Source organism: Notamacropus eugenii, chromosome 6 (assembly GCF_028372415.1).
Source record: "Notamacropus eugenii isolate mMacEug1 chromosome 6, mMacEug1.pri_v2, whole genome shotgun sequence".
Lineage (NCBI taxonomy): Eukaryota > Metazoa > Chordata > Mammalia > Diprotodontia > Macropodidae > Notamacropus > Notamacropus eugenii.
This window is the reverse complement of record NC_092877.1, coordinates 112,068,599-112,089,468: the sequence shown is the minus strand read 5'-3', so window position 1 is coordinate 112,089,468 and position 20,870 is coordinate 112,068,599. Positions and strand designations below refer to the sequence as shown.

At 36.2% G+C, this 20,870-nt stretch overlaps 1 long non-coding RNA gene across 4 annotated transcripts in view; it reads right to left on the bottom strand.

Annotated features, from left to right (window-relative positions):
• Positions 1-20,532, bottom strand: part of LOC140511684 (uncharacterized) — a 65,340-nt gene extending 44,808 nt beyond the window's left edge. The window contains exon 1 of one of the 4 annotated variants that reach the window (XR_011969631.1): positions 20,213-20,532. This is a non-coding gene — a long non-coding RNA (uncharacterized lncRNA). The remainder of the gene's footprint in view (positions 1-20,212) is intronic. The other 3 variants (XR_011969632.1, XR_011969629.1, XR_011969630.1) reach the window with 3 other exon arrangements.
• Between the last annotated feature and the right edge of the window lie 338 nt (positions 20,533-20,870).

Below are 20,870 nucleotides of genomic sequence, written 5' to 3'. Positions count from 1 at the left end.
AACCTACAAACCCGTTTATGAGCGAGTAATGAATTGAACCGGCTACAGGTTGAGGGAGTTCAAGACCTAAAGGGAGAAAATAGACATGAGAATCTTTTTTTTTCCTTAGAAAATTTTAGAAATTATGATTGTGGAATTATAAACCATAATAATAATCTATTTATATGATTCTTTACATACAGGATGTCATTTGATACTCAGCACTATGAGGTGGGTGCTATTATTTTTCTTACTTTACCAATGAGAAAATGAAGACTCAGAAATGTTATGTGACTTGAGCAGTGACACAGAGCTACTAAGTATGTGAGTTGGGATTTGAACCCAAAGTCCTCCAACTTCAAGCCCAGAGCTCTGCCTACTATGTCAGGCAGCCTCTTCATCAGTACTGGTAAAAAGAATAGAGTAATAATATTAACTGCAAATGTTGTCTTCTAGAAGTAAAACCCTATGGGTTTTTCATGGTTGTGTTCTGTTTTCCCTAAGACTTCTCTAAGAATGTTTCAGAGGATCAAGGAGGATCAAATGATTCATGTTACAATCTGTCTATTATTCTTTTATAATTAAGCCAAAATAGTGGTATATATTATTAAACATTAGTGTATGGTAAAAACTCCCACTGGAAAGTATATAGCAATGCCAAAATTTTATAATTCTTAACTAGAGGCATGAGAGAGGACACAGGAATATTGGATACAACCAGCTGGTATATGTGGGAGGGTGAGAGAGGTCATTCTCAGTTAATATATTTTCTCTAGATTTGATTTACATATGGTATTCATAAGAAACTAGATATAAAATTTTTACATGAAGCCTGTTATTATATAGGACAACAGGAATTGTTTACAGGTGGAAGTGTATGAGGCCTAGAAAATCTTTCCAAACCCTTTCCTATCAGTGGAATTAATTTATAAATTTAGTGAACTTATTCATATCTAAAAGCACATCCTCTCTCTGTCTCTCCATCTCTTTCTCCTAATCTATCACCTCATAGCAGAGTGGAAGTGACTGATCCTGGGCTGAGAAAGCTAGAGATCATGAGACTTGGAGCCTAGTACCTGGGATAAAATCATGCCTCAGATGACTTCTTAATGGTGTGACTATAAACAAGTCACTTTAACTCCTGTCAGTCTCCCTTTTCTTATCTGTAAAACAGTAAAAATAATAGTTCCTAGCTCAGGGGGTTGTTGTGAGACTCAAGTAAATGTTAAAGTACTGTATCAATTTTGGATATTGTTATTATTGGTGTTATTATTGCTCCCATTGTTGTAAAAGGCTTACAGAATGCAAGCTTAGGCAGGTATTGCCAGATTGAAAAGATTTTGAGTATTAAATTATATACATGTATGTTTACATATGTACATCATATATATAACATATATATAATGCACACTTGTATGTGTATCATATACTTGTATTAAAAATATGTAACATATATAATTTCAGTAGATCTCAGAGAATGTAGATCAAAAGTTACACTCAGTCAAACAATGCACTTTGCATCTGCTGACCTTCCTGGTTTCAACTCCACTGAACAAGATGACTCTCCCTGGACAAGCTCATCACTTCTAAGCTTATCATCAAACTGCTAACTCAAGCCTTGAATGAGTTAGCCTCCTTCAAACCTCCTCTCCCCTCTACACCTGGAGGGTACAGTACCAAAAGCCTCCCAGTGCCCTCCTTTATAGTGGGCAGAGACTGGCTTCTCGGATCATTCCCCTTTGTATTTATTGCCCTGCCTGGTTTCAGCTCCATGGAATGAGATGCCCCCTGGTGTTCCCTTCCCATGCATATTCACCCTTCCTGCCTCCTTTTGTGTGTGTATCTCTCTGTTTAGATTATAAGCTCCTTGAAGGGCAGAGATCATTTTATTTTTATTAATTGTATATACACTGCTTTGCCCAATGCTTGGCAAAAAGTAGGAGTTTAATAAATGTTTATTGGATTGTATTGGAATGGTTTATGTTTAAAATGCTTCACCACTTACTAGAATGCTCAAGTAAGTTTCTGAGATGTTTACTATGCCTTCCAAACTCCTATTTATTATATTATGTAAACTCATATCTTAAACAATAATGGTCATTGTAAATTTTGGTTACTACATGAATAAATGCTGATATTAAAGCTGCACTTGCTTACCTTGGGCAAATTAACTTTTTGAATAAACTTAACCTTTTCTCTTTATGGTTGAAACAATGGCTACTGGGATTTGGGGGGATAAAGAGATCCAACTGACACTTCTCTCCCCTGCATCCCCCCTCCCTAAGACTGTTTCTGTATACCCATTCCCACTTATCGATCCTATTCCTGATTTTTACCTTAATATCTATTTTCTCATGCCTTTTTCATTTGGCAAAAAGTCAGATTGGAATAGGATAGTCTCTCTTTTTCTATAATATTTTAATGAAGAACCAGTACATGAAAGCTTTTTTTCACCATCAACCACAACTGAATGTTTTCAAATTCACATCATTTAAGACTGTTTTGGAAAAGTGTGCAATCTAGCCTCTTACTGGGAAGACTATATATGTTCCTGAGAATGTAGAAAATTTCATTAGTGCTTTGTGTCCAAAGTAACACGAAGAACGTCATTAAATTATCTAATGACAGTATGGCCTAATGCCCTTCATCATTCGCTTACTAACAATTTTTGTTATTTATAAGCATGAAAAAACTGCCACCAAGTTATTAATATTCCTCCTATTTTTATGATTTTTGCCCCCATCACAAGGCTTGATAGTATTCTATAAATATGTCATAAAGAAACAAGCTTTTTTAAAAAAAGTGACACTGATATTTTTTTTAGCAGATTCTAGTAGAGATCACTCTTCTTTTCCCTTCCTTTTTCTGCCTCTTACACGCTCACACTCACAAACACACAGCACACATACACAAATATATATCCACATATTTGTTTAGGAACCATACCAGTAAGAGTAATGGGGTCAAGAAAAGAACAGGATAGAAATGATCATGATAATGATGGTGATGATGATGATGATGATGATGAAGATGATGATGATGATGAAGATGATAGCTAGTCTGTATATAATGCTTTAAGGTTTACAAATCACTGCACAATTGTAATCTGTTTACCTTCAAAACAACCTTCTGAATTAGGAGCTATTATTATAATCATTTTACAAAAATTAGTAGACAGTACAGTGGATAGAAAGATAGACTTTCTGACTGTAAATCCAACCTCAGATACTTCCCGGTTTTGTGATTCCGGACAAGTTACTTAAGTCACTTAGTTAACTCATCTATAAAATGGGGGTAATAAATAACACTTAATTCCCAGAGAGGTTGTGAGGATAAAATCAGTTACTGTCTTAAAGTACATTTGAAACTTTAAATAACTGTATAAATTATTATTAGTTTACAGATGAGGAAACTGAGGCAAACAAGCATTGAATGACTTGTTCAGGGTCATAAAACTAGTGTCTAAGGATATATTTGAACTCAGATATTCTTGACTCAAGGTCTGGGAGTCTGGACAGCTGAACTGGAACAGTGGAACATTGCCAGGTACAATTTGACCTTTGATTCCTTAGGATCATGTTGCCACATAGCTGGATGTGATTGTTTGAGATGTTAGCAATATTTGATGTGTTCCAAGGCTAGTTGCAAATGGTAATTTGTTTTCTTCAAACTACTCTAAAGTTGGGTCTGTCTAATGCCAAAATAACTGGCAAATTTGAATTAAAAATAATTAAAACTTTTTTTGGCAATGGGTAAAGAAAACATTAAATCATTTAATCCATTTTTGCTGATCACTTATAAAGGACCATGTGTTAATGAGGAGATATAGACAGATACATGGACATCTATCTATTGATCGATCGATCTATAGATCGGTAGATAGATCTAACTTGGTAGATCTAACTTCTGTTCATGTATAGCATGGTTTCTGAACTCCAGTTTAACATCAACATGGGATACACATACACACTCAAACACACAGATATATATATATATATATATACATATATATATGTATATATATATATATATATATTTCATATACAAATATGTATGGGTAGATAATTGTTTACATTTTGCAGAGTGAACCAGATAATATAAAACTTTTTGAATGGGGGAAACAATTTTAGCAGTGAGCATTAGAATAGGCTTGTTGGACAAGGTGTTAAGGTAGCTGAACTTTGAAGGAAAGTAAAGGTAGTGAAAAGTAGATATGAGGAAGGAGTGCATTATGGGCTTCTAAGAGGGCATAGGAGCAGGAGATAACTTGTTGAATTGGAGCAAAGGAAACTGGCAAGTTCAACTTGAACATAAGAAGAAGTAATTTGAAGTATAGATAGAAAGGTAGGCTGGAATCAGATTATAGAGGGTCTTAAAAACAGACTTTAAAACAAATTCTGTCGACAATAAGGAGCCATTAAAAGATTTCAAGCACAGGGTTCAGAACTATGCATGCCTTTTTGGTGGTGGTGTGGAGGTGTTTCAGTCATGTGACTCTTTATCACCCCATTTGGTGTTTTCTTGCAAAAGATATTGAAATAGTTGGTGATTTCTTTCTCCAGCCCATTTTACAGATGAGGCACTGAAATAAACAGGCTTAATTGAGTTGCCCAGGGTTACACATCTAAGTAAGCATCTAAAGCTGGGTTTGAACTCAGGTACTGCTGACTCCAGGTCTGGTGCCCTATCCACTGTATGACATAGCTACCCAAGAACTGTGGCACAGGGAGATTATTTTGACAGTTGTTTGTGGGATGAATTCAAAAGGGGGAAGAATGGAGGGACAGAAACCAGTTGGCAGCTATTATAATAGTTGAATTGGTGATAAATATCTGAACTAATGTGTTGATAGTGTGAGTGGAAAGGAAAAGGACATGAAAAATATTTTGCAATCAAGACTTGTTGACTTAATGGCAATGGTGGGTGGATAAAGGGAAATGAGAGTCAAAGATGTCTTCTAAATTTTAAGCCTGGGTGACTGGGAAGATGGTGATGTCATTAATATCCATAGGGAAGTTTGGTGAAAAAGTAAATTTAGAGGCAAAGAAAATAAATGATTACTGAAGAAGGTACTTTTGTTTCTAGAAAAAAATGATGCCATCCTGACAGTATGCTTCTTTTGTTGTACTGACAATCACTTCTCAATTCTGAAACTGACAATTTTATATTGATGTACCTTTGGGGAAAACTATAAATGATCGAGAAAACCTACTATCATACCATTTTTCTTTAATGTATATTTTAAATTAAATTTGTTGATGCACTTCATTATATAACAAAAATAACCTTTAATTCCAACATAGCTCAAGAGAAGAGAATATTTCTGTAAAAATCTCCAATTTGTGTGTATAGGACTACTTTGCACTGAAGTATGTGAAGAGCACTAAAGTGCATCTGGGTTCAAAACAGAGCAAAACAAATGAATCTTGTCAAAAACTTTTCCCAAAGCCATTTACATTTTAAACTAGTTCTTGACTGGAATGGAATCTCATCTTTATCACTTACTACTTATATAACCTTAGCTCACTAAGTCCCTGGCTTTCTGCTTCTTCATCTGTAAAATGAGGTAGTTGGGTTCAATGACCTCTCCCCACAACTTAGCACAGTGCCTGGCATATATTAAATATTTTAAAAAAAGCTTGTTAACTTACTGACGACCTCCAGTTCTAAACCTATAACCCCCATGAAATCTCAGTACAAGTCATACTTATTTTGTAGCCCTATTAAGAGAATTTAAAAAAGCAAAATAAACCAAAACTCTCACTTTCAGGTCTTGAAGAGTTAAGAAAAATGATAAATATTCATTAGTTTTTACAATAAGGAGAAACCATTTTGTTAAGAGGCAAGTGAAAAGGTATTCCATGCTTTTACCTGTATAAAGGCTACTGAATGTCAATGCCCTTGGTCCTATTATGTTTAAGGTTTTTTATAAATGACTTTGAAAAAGGCATAAGGTGACTTGCTCATAAAACTTGTATATATCACAAAACTGGAAAGGACACATAACTAATGTATTTTATGGAATAAGATTCAAAAATATTTTGACAGGTTATAACAATGGACTGAATGTAATAAGATAAAATATAATAGAGATGAATGTAATATTTCACATTTATTTTTAAATGACATATTTATAGAGAGGCACCATAGCATAGTAGATTAAGGGCTAGACCTGGACTCAGGAAGATGTAAGTTCAGATCCCAGCTCTGATACTTACTAGATATGTAATCTTTGGCAAGTCACTTGACTACTCTCAGTCTCAGTTTGATCTATAAAATAAGAAATTTGTACTAGATGGTCCCTTCCAATTGTAAGTCTTTGATCCTATGAATACAGAATTAAAAACAAAATGAAGAAAAATGTTCACATGAATAAGATCTTGAGGTTTTAATAGTCAATTTAGACAAAAAAAAATTAATAGAAAAATAGGCTAAATTAAAAGAAGCATGGTTTCAAGCACAGAATCACGGAAGTGAGAGAACACTAGAACTGTGTTCTGACCTGGGCAACAGAGTTTAAGAAAGGCGTCAACACGTTAGAACAAGTCTAGAGAAGAGAAAATAAAATGGTGAAGGAACTAGAAATCATTCTACATGCAAATTTGTTGAACTGGTTTTAGAGGGTGGAGTGATGTTTAATCTTGAGTAAAGAAGACATGGCTGAGGGCTCTGGATGATAGCTTTCTATCATGATAGCTTGATAACAAGTACCTCGTGGTCTTTCATTTGAAAGATACATTAGTTGTGCTGGACTTCAGTGGTCAGAAGTAGGCACAAAGGCTGGAAGTTGCAAATAAAAATTTGATTTCAATATAAGGAAAATTTCCATAATAAAATGTTCTCCCAAATGATTTGGGTTGCCTCAAAATGAAGTCTTCAAATGGAAACCGATTCAGCCTCAACTGGCATGTGGTAAAGAGGATTTCTATTCAGATCTATATTAGATAAACTTGGAAGCACATTTCAAATCTGAGAGTCTATGGTTCTTTAGTAAAATGACTTAAAAATCACTTTACTAATTTCATATTTTTATTCTTCTCTGTGTATTTAAATTTTATGTATACAGATATGCAATAATTTGTATACCTCTACATATTTCTAAAGAAATTAATCTTTGTATGTTTACATAGTGTGCTGCTTTCCAGGATCCAAAATTGTTTCAATAAGTTTTCATTGAATCCCTATTATGTCACCAGCATTATGCTAGTTAAGAGCATTTGCTAGTTTTAAGGTGATTATTTGACTACTTATGTCTATAACAACAGTGCATATTTATCTAGATTTACAAAATACTTTAGATCTCATTCAGTCTTTATGAAATCCTGGTGAGATCATCACTCTAGGCATTATTATCTCTATTTAAAATATTGAGACACTAAAGCTCAGATCAGTTACTTTACTGCCCCAGGGTCACACACAGCTAATTATTTCAAGAGATGACATTCAAACTCATATCTCTCCCCACTATAAGTCCAGTGCTTTATTCATTGTTTCACAGAGCCCTCCTAATCCTGCAAAGAACTCTGAGTATCTTTTAAAAATCCCAATTATTCTTGGATAGCCTGCACATAGAACAAGTTAGAATTGAGTAGGTAACTTATTTTCACCAGAAGGAACAATGCCATTTTAATAGAAAATAATCCACTGATAGTTGCAACTAGATCTCACAAAATATACAACAGTATGGTGTGAATGTTAATAATCATGCCATTAAACATTGGAAAAAAGTGCATGATATACATTTTGTAGGTCTCTGTAGTATGCACACATACACACACACGTGTGTATGTATGTATGTAAAATACATACTTGTTTATATGATTATATGCATAGATCTAATATATATAAACACACACACACACACACACACACACACACACACCAAGGAAGTCAAGTCATTGACTTTTTTATTTGTCAAAACGGAGAGGCACTATATCTACTAAAGTATTTATAGAAGTACTTCTTGTGCTTCTATATACATAATGGCTATGACAGTTTCAGTGGAAACATAAACAAAAATCATTGAAATTAAATGTTGATAAATTATAATTCTAGGGATTGAGCTCCAAAAAGAGATAAGATAAGACATCATCTTCCAGCTTCTTTGCACAAGTGGAGGTCCCTGGGTTTGGAAGATTACCTATAACATCACATTTTTCTGATACAAGAAATAACTTTTTGGAATGGGAAATGAAAGTGATATGCAGAAAGATGTATGAACACAACTTCATTTATTGAAGAATATGAATGAAAGCCATAGAAAGGTTGCAACCTGCATGAATAGAAGGGTTGTCTCACCAATAGGAACTATTCACTGAATTGATGAAGTATAAAATGAATACAATTAGACTTATATGTCAGTAGGTACTTCAAAAATACTTATTGAATAAATGAGAGACTGCTTGTATTCAAAGGGAAATTTATAATTATAATTTACTGTTATTAAAATAAAGTTTATAAGGAGGGCAAATATATAACATAGTATGTAAGCCCCCTTTTTCTTGATTCTGGCATACAGAGATTTGTCCAGGAGCTTTCTAAAGTCCAAGGATACCTTAGAATATTATGGCTTGTATTGTTCTGCACTCTTTAGAAACACTGTATTCCATCACGGAAACAGAATACATTTAAAAATGTAGCAAAATAAGGTAAGCATAATTTAAGCAACTCTGAATATACTAGTGTTGACTGAGCTAGTTAAGAATGCCCATAGGGTTGGATGGCACAGTGTCTTCAGTAGATGAACTAAAGAATTCTTCAATGACCTTTCATTGTTTCTGCCTACTCCTATCCTCTGGGGAGAAGGACTGAGACTGCTTCACTTCGACTTAGCTTGCATTTTAAATTAAGGCCTAGGGATGGGAATATCAATGACTTACCTACCCCATATGATTATACTGCTAAGTTGCTTGGTATCATGGCAGTTAACCAAGGCCTGATTTGTGGAGAAAGGACTAACACTTGGGTTTGACTAATGCTATATCTAGATGTTTAAACAACCATTTGTAATGGAAAGTTAATTATTATTATTTAAGTAGAAGCTGTCAAATGGAAGATGTTGAGTAGAAGACCTCAAGGAAGTTAAGGGAAGATGGAGCAAAGAGGAAAGGAGACAAAAGAATTATGTAGCCATTGTTTGAAAGCATTTTCACTAAATTCTGATTTTTTAATTTGAACTGAGAACACTTTGATCTGACGTTTCTTTAACACTTTAAGGTTTGAAAAGCTGTTTTATACATTATTTTGATTAATTTGAATGTTTCTTTTATAACTAGTTATTGGCACCACCTAGATTCAGTGTATACAAAGTACGTTTAGGGGTTACAGAAATGAACAAGAACAATTTCCCCAATATTTATTCATTTAAATGGAAGACATAGGCAACTTAATGGTTTCAATCACCATTCTATTCCACACAATTGCAATGAAAAAGGAATGTTATCCTTCTGTAAAGAACAAATCCTACTCTTAAGCATTACCACTTAACCAATCTTAGAATAATTTAATTTTGATCATTATTTCCTTATTAGTTATCTTGTTAAAACGCTAAATTGAAGCAATAAGGCACACATTGTATTGAATGCTAAGATGTCCTTGATTAATTCTGAGCTATCTTCTAATTCTCCTTAGGCAAAAATTAAATTGCCATTCTTCCATACCTTAAAGTTTATTGGCATTTGTGTTCACTATACACACTTATAATTTTCTTTAGAGTATAAACTCAATGCGTTTGTGTTTTCAATTTAGGACTAAAGTCATTTTTTCTACTGAGTGCAGTAGGAAAGGAATAGTGGATAGGGAGTCAGGAAATAGAGGATGCAGTCACAACTCTGTCACTATACTGACGCATAAACTTCAGTTAATCTCAAATTCTTTGGCCCTCACTTTTGTCATCTGTAAAATGAAGACATTGGAGCAGCTGATCTCTATCGTCCTTTTGAGATTTTAAATGTTTTAAAAATACTCCAAAGATCTGAGATCTCTATAAGTATTCCTTTCCTTGATAATGTTGCAACTCATTTATGTCTTCCTATTCCTATTCCCTTTTCCCCTGTCCCCCCTTAAGTTTCCCAAAAAGGTTGGACCCACTATTCGGGAAACTTCTTTTCCTTTCTCCTTGCACTGTGAAGGTAACAGTGTAATACCTGAGCCACTCATCTACTAACTTTTGCTCTTGTCACATGACCAGTCCTTTTTTTGTTTCATTTGTCTTCTATGATATTCTTTATAGTGATTCTCCTTTGTTTTTCCTTATTTATAATGTGTTGCAGGCTCTTCATGCCATTCTCTACTGTCCTTTGACTGATTCTCAATTTAATGCTTTGAAGATGGCAGTGTCTCAAACTTACAGAAATGCAGAAAAACACAGGAAGGATACGGAATTTTTTTAAATGAGTTTTTGTGTCAAGGAGAATCAATTTTGCCTAGGAGCAATCCTTTGTAGAAAGCCTCTGTTGACTTACATTTGTGTCATTTTGGCTAGTCAGTCTCTCTGGGCTTTAGTTTCTGTGTCTCTAAAAGGAAGAATTTGGACTAGACCACCCCCTAAGGTCCCATCCAGCCTTAAAATCTATAATTGTACCATCCCATAAAAATATCTGAGCTGTGATTTTCCCTGGTAATTTGGTATGTGTCAAATATATTTCTATATTTGAGGTCTAAGTTTGAATTAAAAGCTTTTTCCATTTATACCAGAAGTCCATAGTAAATCCATCCATTAAGTTGGTTTATTTATTTTTAATATATATGTATATGTATATATACATACACACATGTTTTTTGTTTTACTACATATATATATACATATATATATATATATATATACATATTTTGTCTATTGAGTAAAACAAACAATATTTGTATGTATACTTTTGGGAAGTCTAGGTGACACAGGTGATAGAGTGCCACGACAGGATATAAGAAAACTCATTTTTGTGAGTTCAAATCTGGCCTCAGACACTTGCTACCTGCGTGATCCTCAGCAAATCACTTAAACCTTGTTTACCTCAGTCCTTCATCTATAAAATAAGTTGGAGAAGGAAATGGCAAATGACTCCAGTATCTTTGCCAAGAAAATCCCAAATGGAGTCATGAAGAGCAAGACATAACTGAAAACAATTGAACAACAACAATATTTTGCTATGTATATGTTTTACTATATGTATGCATGTATGTATGATTTCTTGCTAGCCTTGAGACTGGCACTTTTTCAAATTGCTGGGACTGAAGGTAGGGCACTGTAAGGCTACATGATCTTCCTATGATTGTTTAGCCAGGATTTGCCAGAAATAGAACTTGAGTCCTTGGTGTTCCTGACTGCCAGGCTAGCTCTCTAACCACTGTGCCATGCAGATAAGTTTGATCACCTCTGAAATGGGAATATTGATGCCTAACTCCTCCATAGGTTGGAGATATGCATAATTTTTACCAAATATAGTCATTTGAGCAATGAAAGACAGAAAGTAACTTTTCTCGAAAAGATATCTCTTTCCTATCCTTCTCTGGTTTAAATATTTAGACCAATCATTTAATTTAAGGGGAAAATTGATAAAACTCTTGTCATTGAGAGGGATATATATTGGACCCGTGATTTCGTTGGTAGGGGGAACACCTAGAGAAAGAAAGTTGCTTTAGCAATACAGGTCATTGTAGCATACCCAGAAGTAAAGTGACTCACCCTTAGCGTGAAGCTAATATATATCACAGGTGGCACTTGAACTCAGTTCTTTTAGAACCAAAGGCAATTTTATAGCCATTATGTCATAAATAATAATAGTTCTCTCTCTCTCTCTCTATCTGTCTCTCTGTCTCTGTCTCTGTCTCTGTCTCTCTCTGTCTCTCTCTCTCTCTCTCTCTTCCTCTTCCTCCCTCTTTCCCATCTAACAGTGAGTTGTAATTATTTCCACTTGGGGGGGGGGGTCAAAGCAAATATGGCAGAGTAGCAGCAGAGATTTGTTAAGCTCTTCATGCATGCCTAGCCAAATACATGTAAAAATGACTAAAAAAATTCCAGAGCTGCAGAACCTATAGAATGACAGAGTAGAGCAAATCTCCATCCCAAGACAACGTGGAAGGTTGATAGGAACCATCTATTGTGCCACACTGGGAGCAGAGCTAAGTTCAGCACGAGTGGTACCGGCACAGACAGGACCTGAGCAGGCCTAGGGGTACTGAATTTCTGACGTCTGTGGTGGTATATAGATTTGACAACCCCTAAACACCAAGGACAAACTGGATGGACAGTGGAAAATATCTCTCAGACTTGTGTGAGAGAGTAGAGTGGTCTGGCCCCAGTCACATGGTGATGCACGGGGTGGAGAAGGCCGGGGCAGCAGCAGCTATTTCTGGAGTTCTAGGTTCACAGATTGTGGGGGGATCAAGTAACTGACAGTACAGCCACCACACAAAGCACAGAAATACCTTGACAAAGAGCTTAAAAGTCAAGTAAATGGCTGGAGAAATGAGCAGAAATTGGAAAAAGAATCAGACTATAGAATCTTATTTTGGTGACAAGGTAGACTAAAATATCTGAACAGAGGAAGGCAACAAAATCAAAGCTTCTACCTCCAAAGCCTCGAAGAAAAATAGGAATTGGTCTCAGGCCATGGAAGAGCTGAAAAAAGACTTTGAAATTCAAGTATGAGAAGCAGAGCAAAAATTGGGAAGAGAAATGAGAGTGATGCAAGAAAATCATGAAAAATGAGTCACCCGCTTGCTAAAGGGGACTGAAAAAATGCTGAAGAAAATAATAACTTAAAAAAAAAAGATTAAGTCAAGTGGCAAAAGAGACCCAAAAAGGCAATGAGGAGAAGAATGCCTTAAAAAAGCAGAATTAGCCAGATGCAAAAGGAAGTCCAAAAGCTCGCTGAAGAAAATAATTCTTTAAAGATTAGCATGGAGCAGATGGAAGCTAATGACTTTTTGGAAAATCAAAAATTTATAAAAGAAAACCAAAGGAATGAAAAAAAATAGCAGATATTGTGAAATATCTCATTGGAAAAGCAAATGACCTGGAAAATAGATCCAGGAGAAATAATTTAAAAATTATTGGACTACCTGAAAACCATGATCTAAAAAAGAGCCTAGACATCATCTTTCAAGAAATTATCAGACAAAACTGCCCTGATATTGTAGAACCAGAGAGCAAAACAAATATTGAAAGAATCCACCAATCACCTCCTGAAAGAAATCCCTAAAGGAAAACTCCTAGGAATACTGTAGCCAAATTCCAGAGTTCCTAGGTTAAGAAGAAAATATTGCAAGCAGCCAGAAAGAAACAGTTTCAGTATTGTGGAAACACAATCAGTATTCAGTATTACAAGATCTAGCAGTTTCTACATTAAGGGATGAAAGGGCTAGGAATATAATATTCCAAAGATCACAGGAGCTCAGATTTTATATATATATATATATATATATATAAAGAGAGAGAGAGAGAGAGAGAGAGAGAGAGAGAGAGAGAGAGAGAGAGAGAGAGAGAGAGAGAGAGAAACAGGGCACAGGGTTAGTTGAAAATGAAGGTGTGGTATCAAAAAAATAAAATTAATGGTTGAGAGAAGAATATATTGGGAGAAGGAGAAAGGGAGAAATAGAATAGGGTAAATTATCTCACATAAAAAAGTCAAGAAAATGTTTTTTCAATGGAGGGGAGGAGAGGTGAGAGAGAAAGAATGAACCTTACTCTTGTCAAATTTTGCTGAAGGAGAGAATAATATACACACTCAATTTGGTATAAAAATCCATCTTACACTACAGGAAAGGGGGGGGAAATGAGATAAACAGGGGGTGGCAGTGATAGAAGGGAGGGCAAATGGGAAGAGGGGGTAATTTGAAGTAAATATTTTGAAAAGGGAAAGGGTCAAAAGAGAGAATAAGATAAATGGGGTGCAGGATAGGATGGAGGGAAATATAGTTAGTCTTTCATATCATGATTGTTGCGGAAGTGTTTTGCATGACTGCAAGTGTATAGCCTATGTGGAATTGTATGCCTTCTCAATGGGGATGGGTGGGGAGGGAGGAAGGGAGAGAAGTTGAAACTCAAAGTTTTAAAAATGAATGTTAAAAATTGTTTTTACATGCAACTGGGAAATAAGACATACAGCCTATGGTGTATAGAAATTTATCTTCCACAAGAAAATAGAGGTGAAGCAGAAGAGAGAAGGGAGAGGTATGAAAGAAGGGAGGGCAGATTGGGGGAAGGGCTAATCAGAATGCAGAATATCTTGGGGTGGGAAGAGAGATGGGGAAAAATTTGGAACTCAAAATCTTGTGAAAGTGGATGTTGAAAACTAAAAATAAATTAATTAATCAAAAAATAATTTTCACTTATATCTATGATGTTTAAAAAATGGGAGCTTGACCAAGAATAAAAATTATGGAAATGTTGACACTATGATACCTTTTAAGTTAAATTGCATCGAAATACTTCCTGTTTGACTTTTTGAGGCTTTATATTTCATGATTAGGAAAGTGCTTTTCACAGAAAAATCTTCATACAAGTCAGTTGTCATTTCTTAGAGAATGTTCTGTGAGGTCCCTCTACAAAAATGACAAATTTAATGTTATTGTATCAAAACAATGAATATTAATTTCTTTAAACAACACCCCTGATAAATGATGGCCTTTTTTTCACTGGCTTTCTCATTTCCCTATTTGAAATGTCTTTTCTTGACATTTCTAAATATTCTGAATTTCCCAATTTAGACATGTAACATTATATAACTACAGAATCTTCTTGTTTATGATGGCTCTGCATTTGTTATTGTTATTTTAATGAGATTAGACATTCAATGATGCGTATTTAATAGCTATCTATACCCTAAAGTCACATAATTCTTGGACTGCATATATGGACAGAATGGGAAAGAATTACTAATTGGGATTGCTAATCAGAATTTCCCTCCTGCCTCACATTTCTTACAAATCCATTCAATTTGATTCTGCATTGCATTCTCCACAAGAACCTAAGCATAATATGACTGTCATTATATGACACAGTTACTATCCCTCTTTATTCTAATTATGACATGACATTTAACTACCCTGTAAACTGTAAAATAATTGAAAACTTTAAAAATCCTTACTATCATCAGGTACTAAAATGTAACTCCTCTTAAGAGTTCATATTTATTTTTGAATTTGTTTTCAATTGTCCCTTTTCATCTTGCTGTCAATATTATATTCAATTTTTGGCTCTTATTATGATCAAGTTAATCCATTCTTAAGGAAAGAATGACTGCATGAAGGGTTTGCTTTGCCTCTTTCAATCAGTGTCCCAATTATGCCTAACATAGTATTTTGCTTTAGACTTAGAAATAGGCATTAACCTCAAAGTTCTAAGTTAAAAATTATAATCTGTAGTCTCTTTACTTAGACCATGTGTCATTTATAATTACTGGGCATAGCATTCACCTATGTAGTTTATATCTGGTGATTTTCTCTAATGGTCAAAACCTAATCAGTGGGCTTATGATTGAATATAACAATTTTCTTTAATCTTTACTTGCTGATGTGCATATCTGATCTATTTAAGCTTCTTCACTGAAGTTTATTGATGTTCCTATTTTTAAATGATACAGTGATTTCATTGAAACCTGAGTTTGGTCAAAGGAAGAAGAGAAGCTTCTTTTCTTGCTGTCATCAACTTTTTTTTTCATTATTGACTGGCTTTCCACAGTCCTTTTGTAGTTGGAGAAAAATAAATTCTGGCCTTGTCTTTTTTTACTCTGTCTGTTCCTTAGTCATATTTTGATGCCCTTCCTATATTCCTTCCCTTCCGCTTTGGTTGTTTTCTTTAGTTCACCCCTCCCTTACCTCATCAGAAGTCTAAAAAATCATATACTCCAAATATCCCAGGTTAGCAACTTAAAGATCCTTAGCTGATTGCTTTCTCACCTTCCGTTATAAAGAGGCAAGTTAGACTCTCTTATACAGGACCTCTTTTCTACTTAGAAAACACTGATTTTGCACTGATTCTGAGGTAATTGCTATATCTCAGCTGGTTCATGGATTGCCCAGATACTTGTGGTCTCTGAACTGCCTGAGCTATCCTAAATCTTGAACCTAGGAGTCCTTCACCATTGTGGATCCTCTTCCTACTATGAACTGAAGGTATCTGGTGATGTTCCTGGTTTTATCCCTACTGTACTCCTCACCAGTTCTACTTAGGGACATGATTTTCTCCCTTAGTGAGAAGGGTTTGATCGGCTACCCTACTTTGGAGATGTTGGTCTTAACTCCAATGCTAAGGTCTCATTGGCCTGCTCAGGTGTCCTTTCCATCTTTCTGTTTTTTATCCCCTTGTCTGTCTCCAGTTTATAAGATACATGAATTTTTTCCTGTGATGCCCTTTAAGTTGCAGCAATATATTCTGACAAATACCATGCATTATTAACCATCCTTTAAGACTAGCATTACTGGGAGTAAGTTCTCTGGCTGTAAATTATTAGACTTTGAATGATTACATTTACCAAGTAGAAAGCTTACTCCAGAGGCTCACACCTGGAGTAACCTACTGGGAGACTGTAAAGGCTTCAAATCTGTGAGTGGCCCAATTCTATCGTGCAAGGAGTATACCCTTTCAGAACCTGATGGTTCTTTATGGCAGAGGTGTCAATCTCTCTGCCTACTGGCTGCAAACTCCAGCAAAATTCCTGTCACCTGAACCAGATTAAAATGTAATTGGGAAATGCTTAACAAACTATATAAAAATGCAACATACATAATGTTAATTTGTGCTTTTGTAAGTCAATATGTACCCACAGTGACACGGTATCTATTTGATTTAAACATCACTATCTTCTGCCTTTCAGAATCAAATATAAAATAATCTTTTTGATTTTAGAATGTCTTTATAACCTCATTCTTTCCTAGCTTTCAAGTCTTTTTACACTTACCCCCATCCACGTACAGTGACTGTCCCCCTTGCTGTTCCTCAAAAAAAACCCCTATCTCCTGAGTGTACATTTTCACCAACTGTCCCTCATTCCAGAAATACTCTCCCTCTTTATCTCTACCTCTTTGCTTCCTTGTGTTCCTTCAAGTCTCATCTAAAGGCCTACCATCTACAAGAAAGCTTTTACAGTTCCCCTTAACACTATTGCCTTCCCTCTATTATCTCCAATTATTAGTGTATATATCTTCTATGGTCATAATTATTTGCGTATTATCTCCCCTATTAGTTTATGAGCCCCTTGATACCAAGTTTCTCCTCTCCAATCCCTTTCTTTACATCCTGATCACTTATTATTGTACCTGGCCATAATAGGTGCTTACTGAAGGCGCAGTGATTTGACTTTAAGAAAGTTGAACAGTTGAGAAGAGTAAGCTGTGGAAATATTCAGTTCTTTAGACGGAATTGTCCCTCACCTTTACCCGGTGAGAAGGAAAGGAAGTTCTTTCTCTGCCCTGCCTCCCCCCATCCCCAGTAATGGTATCTTACAGTGGAGTAATTTGCTTCCTAGGGGTCTCCATTGTCAGTAGAGAGCAGTCCCAGAGACTCCATATGTTTATTGAGTTACATAAAGAAATAAGCTCAGGGGTCACAGCACAGGTGTTGTGCCCAAAGAAGGCAGCATTCTAATGACACTTTATAAAATAAACGACAGGGAAGGGGAGCCAAAATGGCAGAGTATAAGTGGGGACTTCCCTGAGCTCTCCCCCAAAGTCCTCCAAATAAATGTAAAAAAATGACTCTAAACAAATTCTAGAGCTACATAATCCACAAAACGAAAGTGAGGAACAAATACCCAGCCTAAGACAAGCTGGAAAGTCGATAGGAAGGGTCTTTTGCACCAGACAGGGAGTGGATCACAGTCCAGCATGGGCCACACCAACACAAAGTGTCCAGCATAGGCCGAAAGGGAATGGATCAGTGGCAGCTGTAGCAGTTTTCAGACTCCTCAACTCACAAACACTAAAAAGATCAGTGGGAAAACTCTGTGGACTCTAGGTAAAAGAGGAGCACTTGGCCTGGCCAGGTCTGGCCCTAGCCCCAGCAGCAGCAGCAGAAGCTGCTTCAGGAGCTCTAGGCCCATTGACAGTGGGTGGTCAACACCTGAAGCCTGGGACAGTACACCCACTCCCACCCCCACTGGAAGCAGAGTCCTTCCTTTAGAAAGAGTTAGAAAGTCAAGTGTTTGGCTAGGAAGATGAGTAAAAATCATAAAAGAACTCAGACTATAGAATCTTACTTTGGTGACAAGAAAGATAAGGGCATATATCAAAAGCCTCCAGGAGGAATATGAATTAGTCTCAGGCTGTGGAAGAGCTCAAAAAGGATTTTGAAAATCATGGAAGATAAATAGAGGAAAAATTGGGAAGAGAAATGAGAATGATGCAAGAAAATCATGAAAATCAAGTCAACCATTTTCTAATGGAGACCCAAAAGTGTTGAAGAAAATATTACCTTAAAAAGTAGACTAACCCAAATTGCAAAAGAAGTCCAAAAAGCCTACGAGGAGAATAATGCCTCAAAAAGCAGAATTGGCCATATGCAAAAGGAGGTTGAAAAACTCATTAAAGAAAATAATTCCTTCAATATAAAAGGCAGTAAATGGGAGCTAAGGATTTTATGAGAAATCAAGAAATTATGAAACAGAACCAAAAGAAAGAAAGAAGACAATTTGAAATATCTCACTGGAAAAACCACAGACCTAGAAAACAGATCCAAGAGAGAAAAATTGAAAGTTATTGGACTACCTGAAAGCCATGATTAAAAAAAAAAGAGCCTGGACATCATCTTTCAAGAAATTATCATGGAAAACTCCTCTGATATTCTAGAACTGGAAGGTAAAATAGAAATGTAAAGAATCCACTGATTGCCTCTGGAAAGAGATCCTAAAAGGAAAATTCCTAGGGATATTGTAGCCAAATTCCAGAGTTTGCAGGCCAAGGGGAAAATATTGCAAGCAGTCAGAAAGAAAAAAATGGAATATTGTGGAAATACAACAAGGATAACACAAGATCCAGCAGCTTCTACATTGAGGGTTCAAAAGATTTGGAGATGATATTCTGGAGGTGAGAGGAGCTAGGATTAAACCAAGAAATCACCTACCCAAAAAAAACTGAGTATAATCCTTCAGTGGAAAAAATTAACATGTAATGAAATAGAGGATTTTCAAGCATTCTTGGTGAAAAGACCAGAGCTGAATAGAAAATTTGTCTTTCAAATATAAGAATCAAGAGAAGCATGAAAAGATAGAGATAAATCATGAGACTTATTAAAATTGAACTATTTACATTCCTACATGGAAAGATAATATTTTTAACTCATGAGACCTTTTCATATTAGGGTAGTTGGAGGAGATAGATAGATAGATAGATAGATAGATAGATAGATAGATAGATAGATAGATGGATGAATGGATGGATGGATGGATAGATGGATAGATAGAGGGCACAGGGTGAGTCGAATATGAAGGTATGAAATCTAAAAAGTAAAATTAAGAAGTGAGATAGGAATATATTGGGATAAGGGGAAAGGGAGAGATAGAATTGGGTAAATTTTCTCACATAAAAGAAGCAAGAAAAAGGTTTCACAATGGAGGGGAAGAAACTTACTCTCATTGCATTTGGCGTAAGGAGGGGATATCATACACACTCAGTTGGGTGTCTTAGCCTACAGGAAAGCAGGGGAGAAGCAGGTATTTTAAGTGGGAAGGGGTGATAGAAGGGGAGGGAGTAGTCAGAAGCAAATACTTTAGAAAAAGGTCGAAGTCAAAGGAGAAAAAAGAAGAATGGGGGGAATAGAATGGAGGGAAATATAGTCTTTCATGACATGACAAATATAGAGGTTTTTGCATATCTACATTTGTATAACTTATATTGAGTTGCTTGCCTTCTCAATGGGAGTGGGTGGGGAGAGAAGAAGGGAGAGAATTTGAAACTCAAAATTTTAAAAACAAATGTTAAAAAATTGTTTTTGCATGCAACTGGGAAATAAGATATACAGGCATGGGATATAGAAATCTGTAGTACCCTTCAAGAAAGTAAAAAGGGGGGATAAGAGGCATGGGGATGATAAAATGAGGACAGACTGGGAGAAGAGGTAATCAGAATGAATTTGATTTAGGGTGGAGGGGGAGGGGAAATGAGGTGAGGAAATAAGGAAAAATGGGGAGAAAATTTGGAACTCAGAATCTTATGGAAATGAATGTTGAAAACTAAAAGAAAATACATTAAAAATAAAAGGCATGGCTGTTAGGGGCGGGGCCCTATTTACCGCATCACTCACCCTGCCCAAGGGTCTTCAGATTTCTCTGGCTCCCCCCTTGGGGATCGGGGGGAGAAATTATCAGGCAGAACTCCGGAGGTGGATAAGAGCACCTTTATTACATGATGGTCAGCCAGAAGTCCCGCCGTCCCCTTCCGTGTTGTGCCTTAAATCACCCAGAACTCGCCCTCCTATTCTGGGTAAGCCCCTCCCCAGTTCCTCCCTGAGGGCGGAGCCCAGCCCAGTCCAGTAGAGCCACCCCAGTGCCAGCGTGACAATGCCGCGTCAGCAGTGCCACCGTGGCAAAGCCACGTCAGCAGGTCCAGACTCTTGGGCGTCTCCCATCCACCCAGGGGGCCCAGGTCCAGAGCGCCCCTCACACATGGCGAGGGTGATGTTTAAAATATAACTTTCCTTGGTCATGTTTTGTTCCTATATGTCTGCCTTTATATCATTTTAGCAAATGTGTTTTCCTTGAACTCATTGCATTCTGTGGTTTGCTCTACTAAAGGTAAACACCTTGGATGTGGCCTTGTTTTAACAGAGGGGACCTCCAGAGGACTTTGAAGTTGTGGTAGCTGTCCCCTGGGGATCTCCACCTGAAAATATGAAAGGGAGGGAATGACTCAAAGGAGGAATTACAAAGGCACAGACTGATTGTTAGCTGAATATTATAGAA